Source organism: Phascolarctos cinereus, unplaced genomic scaffold, assembly GCF_003287225.1.
Source record: "Phascolarctos cinereus isolate Bilbo 61053 unplaced genomic scaffold, phaCin_HiC Scaffold_8;HRSCAF=390, whole genome shotgun sequence".
Lineage (NCBI taxonomy): Eukaryota > Metazoa > Chordata > Mammalia > Diprotodontia > Phascolarctidae > Phascolarctos > Phascolarctos cinereus.
The window spans coordinates 75,987,600-75,996,869 of NW_027556291.1; positions in this window are offsets into that span (position 1 = coordinate 75,987,600).

A 9,270-nucleotide genomic window follows, 5' to 3' on the forward strand; every position below is an offset into this window, starting at 1 on the left:
ATATTGGGTATTTGAGCTGGGTATCCTCCTATCAGGTCATAAGTGCTACCAGGTCTGTCTGCCTGAGTCCCAGAGGGAAGGAGGAGGGGAGGGGGCCAGGGGCTGGCTAAAATTAGCCCTGGAGGGTTGGGGGGGAGGGGAGGGGCCCTGTGGAGGCCCACTTGTTACTGGTGACATAACTCTTTCAGAGAGGGGGCTCTAACACCTTGAATTTTATTTTTGATTGAAAAAGCATTTCTAAGATAGTATTATGTACCAGGCATTGTGCTAAGGGTGGGGACAGAAAGGCAAAAATACAGCCCCTGCCCTCAAGGAATGCCCACATTCTACAGGTGACATTCATCCCTAGACTTGCTCCCTGGAACTGCAAACCTCTTCTCCCTCACAGTTCCAGTCACTCTTTCTAGGAAAAGAGCCCCTTGTTTGGGAGTTGAGGTCATGAGGCCCCTCAGTTCAAGAATTCCCTCATCAGCATCCTCCTGCATTTGGTAGGAATCAATGAACTTTACCCAAGAAATTACTCCAGTCCCATGAAGCTGAGGGGTGGGGAAGGGTGGCCCTGTGACTCTTTGCTTCAGAAGAGTTGACTGTGGATCCAGGCACACCTGCACCAGACCTCATCATCTCTGGGAAGAGAAGAAATGTAGTCAGGCAAGAGAAACCTAGGCTCAAGACCCATGGCCCATCAGCTCATGGAGTGCCCTATCCAGCAACATCCAGCAGTTTGAAGAAATTAAGTAATCTTTCCCAAAAAATGAAACAAGTCCTGTGAGGCCAAGGGGTAGGGAAGGACCAGCTGTGGCCTTGGCTCTCTTCGAAAAAACAGTAACTGTGGATCTAGGCCTAGCTTGGCCAGGCCTTGTCTATGAGAAGGGAAGAAATGTGACTCAGGGATGCACTCAGCAGGATCTACCTAGGACTCTTCCCTGGCAATCTCATTCATTTACATGTTTATTTTCACAAATTTATCTTGTTTTTATTGGTACCTTTTGGTTTTGAATCATCACATTCATTTCTGAATACATTCCTCCCACTTCCCCTGCAAAATAAGCCATCCCCTCTAACAGGGATTTTCCTCAAAAGGTGAAAAAATAACACTATTCCGTTCAGTTCACACAGCACTTGGTTTTCTACCTCTCTAGTTACTTACAATGTAATATTGGTCATTGGAATATAATATTGGGTATTGGAGCTGTGTTTGCCTTATCCTTCTTTTTTTTTATTGCTTGTGAATTTTTTAAAATGTTAAACTTAAATACCAAATATGAAAAGATAAAAGAAACAAACTTAAATACCAAAACTAAAATAATACAAAATAAGAAAAGAAAAAAAAAGCATTGCCATGTGTACAGCAGAACAGATTCAAAATATACAGTGAGGATTCAAAACATGCAGTAATAAATTTCCATTTCATGATCCAACCATTTTGGAGAACAATTTGGAACTATGCCCAAAGGGCTACAAAAATGTGCATACCTTTTGATCCAGCAATAGCACTTCTAGGGCTATATCCCAACGAGATCAAACAAATGGGAAAAGGACCCACATGTACAAAAATATTCATAGCAGCTCTTTTTGTGGTGGCAAAGAATTGGAAATTGAGAGGATGCCCATCAATTGGGGAATGGCTGAGCAAGTTGTGGTATATGAATGTAATGGAATACTGTTGTGCTATAAGAAGTGATGAACAGGCTGACTTCAGAGAAACCTGGAAAGACTTATATGGTCTGATGCTGAGTGAAGTGAGCAGAACCAGGAGGACTTTGTACACAATAGCAGCCATGTTATTCGATGACTAATATTGTTAAACTGAACCCTTCTCAGCATTGCAAGGATCTGGGACATCTCCAGAGGCCTTGGGATGGAAAATGCTGCCCACATCCAAAGAAAGAACTATGGAAGTCGAATCACTATCACTTATTTTTACCTTCTGTTGAGTTTTGTTTCATCTTTCTGATGATTCCTCCTATTGGTTTTAATTTTTACTTACAACTTCACTAATGTGAAAATGTGTTTAATAGGAATGTAAAGGTAAAGCCTATATCAGATTGTGCACTGCCTTGGGGAGGGTGGGGGGGGGGAGGGTTGAGAAAAATTTTCAACTCAAAAGCATATGGAAGTGATTGTTGATAAATCAAAATAAATTAATAAAATTTAAAAAAAAATTTCCATTTCATAGGGGCAGCTAGGTGCACAGTGGATAGAGCACTGGCCCTGGATTCAGCAGGACCTGAGTTCAAATCTGACTTCAGACATATAACACTTACTAGCTGTGTGACCCTAGGCAAGTCACTTAACCCCATTGCCCAGACCAAAAAAAAAAATTTCTATTTCAAGAGCTATAATTTATATAATAAATATGACACGTGTCAAGAGCTATCCATCTTTTCTTTCTAAGTTTTCTTTTGTTCTCTGCTGTGCATTTTTTACTTTGTTTTTTTCCCCCACCCTTCCTCCCCTGCCCCCCAGAAGGCTACAATTAAGCATATATGCACGTATGCACACAAATATATACATATACACATACATATACCCAGACATACACTTACATACATTTAGATATTGATAATCATACTCATATGTAGACATATACATTGATATGCATCTATGTAAGACAATACTATACTTATCTTCTTTTTCTCTGAGGGTGGATAACCTCTTCCTTCATTAATCAGAGTCTTTCTATATTTTTCCAAGTCCACCTACTTGTCATTTCCTACACCATATCAATATTCCCACCTTATACTGTTTAGTTATTTTAAATAGTCCAAAACAACATTGATGAATATGACTGACACATAGTGTAGTTTCCCTATTTTTCTCTTTTGATTAAATCTGTTTTAGCCTGAACTTTGTCTGAGATCATGATTACTACCCCTGCTCCTTTTCCCCTAACAAATTTTACTCCTGCTCTTTATTTTACGTTTGTGTGTATCTCTAATTTCCTATCCCTCCAGACTGCTCTACTTTACTTCTACTCACTACCTTGCCCTCCTATTACTTAGCCTACACCCCTTCCAGGATCCCTCCCTTATCCTCCTGTTCCCATAAATCTAAATACCCTTCTACACCTCACTTTAACCTCTTCCCTCACCCTCCCCTCTAAAGATCTCTCTCTTATTCTCTCCGTCCTCCCTATCCCCCTTAGTGTTTTATTTCTTTCTGAATTTAGACTTTTGTACTCTTCTAGATATATATGTACTTTTCCCTCTTGAACCCATTCGTGATGTAAGTAGGTTACCAGAACTACCAGCCCTCCTCCCCCATTTAATTCCCCTGAATCAATTCTTCCTCTTGCACCTCATTTGTATAAGATAATTACTCTTTTTAGCTGTTGCTAAACGGTTTTACTTTTTAAAATCATATCATACTCAGGTCTACCCCAATCTTTCTTATGAACTACCCAATTATTAATAAAAATCTTAGATATATGTTTTACATTACATACAGTCTGGCCTTATTCAGTTCCTTGTAATTAGTCTTTGGTATGTACCTTATATTTCTCTTCACTCCTGTATGTCAAATCTTCTATTAAGTTCAGGTTTGTTTGCTTTTTTTTTTTTAACAAAATCCTGAAAGTCTGACAATTCATTAAATGTTTTTTTTTTCATTCAGGATTATGCTTAGCTTTTTTGGGTGTGATATTTTCAGCCAAAACTTCACCTCTTTTGTTCTTTGGTATATAATATTCTAAGACCTTTGGTCTTTTAGTGTCATTGTCGCTAGGTCTTGTGTGATTCTGATTGTGGTACCACCATGTTTAAATTTTTTTCCTTCTTGCTCATAATATTTTATCCTTGAGCTGAGGGGTTTTGGAATTTGACTATGATATTCCTGTGGGTTTTCCTCATAGGATCTCTTTCAGGTAGTGATTGGTGGATTTTTTTCTATTTCTACTTTTCCTCTCTTGTTCTAATGCTTCTGGACACTTTTCTTTAATTATTTCTCGTATTATTGTATCAACATTCTTTTTTTAAATCATAGCTTTCAGGTAGTCCAATTATTCTTATATTTTCTCTTCTTGATCTGTGCTCCAGATTAGTTGTTTTTCTTATGAGATGTTTCACATTCTCTTTTATTTTTTCATTCTTTATATTTTGTTTTATTATTTCTTGATCTCATAACTTCATTGGCTTCCCCTTGCCCTATTGTGATTTTCAAGGAGTTGTTTTCTTCCTTAAGATTCTGGATCTCCTTTTCTAATTGGGGTGACTTTCTTTTTATGATCTTTTCGTTTTTCTTAGATTGATCTTTTTTCCCCCTCAATCTCTCTCATTTGCTTTTTTAAAGTCTTTTTAAAGTTCTTCTATGAATTCTTTTTGGGCAGGTCACCATTTGACGTTACTCTTTGGAGTAGAAGAGGGTTTCTTTGCTTCAGTATCCTTCTCTGAAGATGAATCCTGGTCTTCATGGTAATTCTCCATGGTTGGATTCTTTCTCCCTTGCCTGCTCATTAAAAAAAACAATTTGCAGCAATTTAGTTTTGGTAATAACCTCTAGCCTGGGATATGGGGGATAATGCCTCTGGCCTCAGATCCTCCTTCAGTGTGCTTCTGGGACCCAATATGGCAGAGTGAAAAGATAGTTGCTCTCACTCTCCCCTATCAACCTCTGAAAACCCAGAAAATATTACCTTAGGGAAAAAAGAAACCTGGAACAGCTGAACTAGAAGAAAGACAGGGAACAGCAATGCAGCAGCCCAGCAAACCGATCTCCCAGTGCCTCAGCAAAAAATAAGGGAAGCAGCACTACAAGGGGCCCCAGGCAGATAAGCACCCTGCAGCATTCATCTGAAAGGAGCTGAAGAAAACAACTTAGAGTCTTCCTAAAGTCCCTGCCTTGTTGATTCCAACGCAACACCTCCAACTGTCAACCAGGAGGACATCCTGAAGCCCAGGTGGTAGAGCAGGGAACACTAACACCTGGACCTCTGAGTGCCTCAGTGAGGGGGGGAGGGGGACTGGTGGAAACCAGCTCAGAAAAACACCAGGTGCCTCAGTACTCTACTCTAAAGGATCTCCCAGTGCATTAGCAGAAATGAGGGAGGCAGCATTGCAAGGGGCCCCAGGCAGATAAACACCCTGAGGTACCCATCTAAAAGGAGCTGAAGAAAGCTAACGGAAAGGAAAAGCAGGCAACCTAGAATTGCCTGAAAGTTCCAGCCTTGCTGATTCTAGTCCAACACAAGGTAAGCTTCCAAAACCCTACAGCCTCCAATTGCCAACATAAGAGGCCCCAGCACACAAAGCCGGTGACCAAGACCTAGGCTCCCAACACAAGAAGCTTGGGTCAGTACCCTCTGTTCCCCAGCAGGAGAGCTCAATCTCTTTAAAGGCCAGGAAATAAAGAAACCATGAGTAAAAAGAAACATACCATAGATTCATATTATGAGAAGAGTGAAGATCAAGACAGAAATTCTGAAGAGGACAACATTGTCAACAAACCCACATCTGCAACATCAAAAGGGAATATGAACTGGTCTGAAGCCCAAAAAGCCTTCTTAGAAGAGCTCAAGAAGGATTTTAAAAGTCTAATGAGAGAGGTAGAAGAGTCCTTAAAAAATACAATTGGCCAATTGGAAAAAAAGTACACTGAAGAAAACAAATCCCTTAAAAATACAATTGGCCAATTGAAGAAGGAAGTACAAAAACTAACAGAAGAAAACAATCTGTTAAAAATAGAATTGGACAAATGGAAACTAATGACTCTATGAGAGAGCAAGAATCAGTCAAACAGAAACAAAAAAATGAAAAAATGGATGAAAACTTAAAATACCTCATCGTAAAACAACCGACCTGGAAAATCGATCCAGGAGAGACAATTTAAAAATCATTGGACTACCTGAAAATCATGATGAAAAAAAGAGCCTGGACAGTATCTTTCAGGAAATCATAAAGGAAAACTGCCCTGAAGTCCTAGAACCAGAAGGTAAAATAACCATAGAAAGAATACACCGCTCACCACCTGAAAGAGATCCCAAATTGACAACGCCAAGGAATATAATAGCAAAATTCCAAAATTACCAGATGAAAGAGAAGGTGCTGCAAGCAGCCAGAAAGAAACAATTTAAATATCATGGAACCACAGTCAGGATTACACAGGACCTTGCAGCTTCTACATTAAAAGAACGCAGGGCATGGAACATGATATTCCATAAGGCAAAGGAGCTTGGATTGCAGCCAAGGATCAACTACCCTGCAAAAATGAGCATGATTTTTCAAGGGAAGAGATGGATATTCAACAAAATAGGGGACTTCCAAACCTTCCTCATAAAAAGACCAGAGCTCAACAAAAAATTTGATCTTCAAGTACAAGATTCAAGAAAGACATAAAAAGGTAAATGGGACAGAAAGATACAAAATGTTGTTAATAAGGGTGGACTGTTTACATCCCTACAAGGGAAGATGACACTTGCAACTCTTGAGAACTGTATTGTTATTACACCATGTTAAAGGAGTATACATAAAGGGGTGGATATTAGTTGACTTTGATGTAATGATAAAAAAAAATCTAATCAAGTGGGTTAAATGGATCCAAGTAAGTGGATTAGTCTGATCTTAGAAAATGTACTGAGAAAGGAGGAGGCAGACAAGGGTAAATTACATTACACAGGAAAATCCTATTACAGAAGGGAAAGAAGGGAGGGGGTGAGCATTGTTTGAACCTTGCTCATCAGATTTGGCTCAAGAAGGGAATAACATAATCAGTTAGGTATGAAATCTAACTTGCCCTATGGCAGTAGGAGGGAAAAGGGAAAGAAAAGGGAGGGGGATGGAAGGGAGGGAAGAAGCAGTGGGGAAAGGGGAAGAGGGGAGGGGATAAAGAAGGGAGGAGAGACTGAAGGAGGTGGTGGTCAAAAGCAAAGTACTGGTGAAGGGGGGGAAAGAAGAGAGGAGAAAGAAAAGCATAAACAGGGGGAAAAGGATGGAGAAAAAGACACAGATAGTAATCATAACTGTGAAAGTTGAATCACTATCTTTTTTTTTCTCTTCTGTTGAGTTTTGTTTCCTCTTTCTAATGGTTCCTCCTATTGGTTTCAATTTTTACTTACAACTTCACTAATGTGAAAATATGTTTAATAGGCATGTAAATGTATAGCCTATACGAGACTGTGTACCGTTTTGGGGAGGGAGGTGGGGAGGAAGGGGGAGAAAAATTTTAAACTCAAAAGCATATGGAAGTGATTGCTGATAAATCAAAAAAATTAATAAAATATGCAAAAAAAAAGATCCTCCTTCAGTTTCTTCCCTCTGGAACTGGTACCAAGACCTCCACCCTCCAGTAAGTGCCCACAGCCAGTGGTGTCCCTGCCCCACTGCTTCTGCACTTACTGGCATGTGCTGGTTTCTTCTCAAACCTCCCCGCCCCTTTCCCTGCCACCACATGTGCACAGCACAGCTGGGTCTGGCTTTCCTTGTCAGCAGAGGTCCCCTTGATTTTCCTGGGCTTAGACCCCCAAATCCTCTCACTGTCCCAAGGGTAAAAATTCCTGTGGCTGGGGCCAAGGCAACCTCCCAACCCAGCTTATGCCCAGGGCTTGTCACTTGTTGCTTAAGTGGACGGAGCCTGGAGGTGTTTACTCTTCACAGGGACTAAACCTTGTCCTGGGATTTTTCTTCAGATCTTTTCTGATTGTCCCAGGAGGACCACTGTTCTGCCCCTACTCTTATTTATTTGTACCACTCTATGTTCACCCTGAGGTGCTATCTTGTTTGTGGGAGAAATCTGGAGAGCTTCGAATTTTCTGACCTACTCTATTGTCTTCCCAGAATCCTCTGTGCCTCATCCTTCTACTAGCCCATAAGTATTCTAAGGTCAGGAGCTATCTTTTCTATACTTGGCATTTTCACTGGTGTCTAAGATGGAGATTTTGCACATGGTAGGTGCTTAATTAATATTTATTGAGGTCTGTCCATTCTGGAAAATAATTTGCTATTATGCCAAAAAAAAAAGTGACTAGGACAGGAATACCATAAGCCCCAGAGGTTGCACTTCTGGGCATATAAGCAGGTCCGTATACTATGTGTCTCAAAAGTCTTAATGCAGCTTTAAGCTACTAAAGCTTTAATAATTTAAAGTTTTGGGTGTATCACAAAATATTCGTAGTAACACTTTGTGGTAGCAAAGAATTGGAAACAAAATAGAGTGCAGTTGGTCAATGGGGAAATGGATGAATGAATTGTGGGGAGTGAAAGAGGGAATAAGCATTTATTAAATAAATTTAAATGTTTTTCAAATATCTCTTGGGAGTGTCAAAACAACTGCATGACATGGGTGCTATTATAATTCCCATTTTACAATTGTGGAAACTGAGGTAGCCAGAGTTGACCTGACTTGCACTGGGTCTTGCACATTTAGTGGGTGTTTGAGGCCATGTTTTGAACTCAGGTCTTCCTGATTCTAGACCCAGAGCTCTAGCCATTACACCGAGTAGCTGCTTTGTGGTGCCTGCTGGTAATAGAATATCATTGTGCTCTGAGGAAACATGAAGAATTATAATAATTTGGGCTCGCTTATAGGAATTAATAAAAAGTAAAATAAGTAAAATCAGGAACAAGATATGCACCCTGATGGCAACACTATAAACATAAAGGAGAAGCAGACCCTAAATACTGTGTTATTATAATGACCGAGCTTGGCCCTGGAAAAGAGGTGTGAAAATGAACCTCTCTCCATGGATGTAGAACATTTAATTTACTTCATGGCTGTTGGAACAAATTTCTTCCACAATGAATGTAATATGAAAACAAAAGACATCTAGAAAAATAACATTAAAAAAAAATTGTTCATTGAATGAAACCTTTTTTTTTTTCCTGCTGGAAGTATCTTGTATCAGTATAAGGATTACTTTGTTAAAAAGCCTTCATTTTAACTTCTGTTTGAGACCTTCCTCTGTGGCTGTTTTGGGGGCAATCAGAAAAAGCCAGTGACCTTCTCCCTCTGTAAGAAGGCCCCATCTCATTCTTTTTCCTGTGCTTTTGTGGATGTCTTTTGTTGTCATATTATATTCATTTTGAATGAGACTTTTTTTGGGGGGGTGGGGAGAGAGGGATATGGCCAAGGTGGATTTTGTTTTGCTTGACTACACATATCTGTTACAAGGGTTTTATTATTCTTTCATTTTTTTAATGGTTGGAGGGAAAGTGAGAGGGAGAGAAAATGATTTTTCTTAATTAAAAAAAAGTCTGTTATCTTTGGATCGTGTGTCTGTGACTAAGTGAATTGATTTGGGATGTGGACAACTATTTACTCCCTTCCTCTAATCATTCT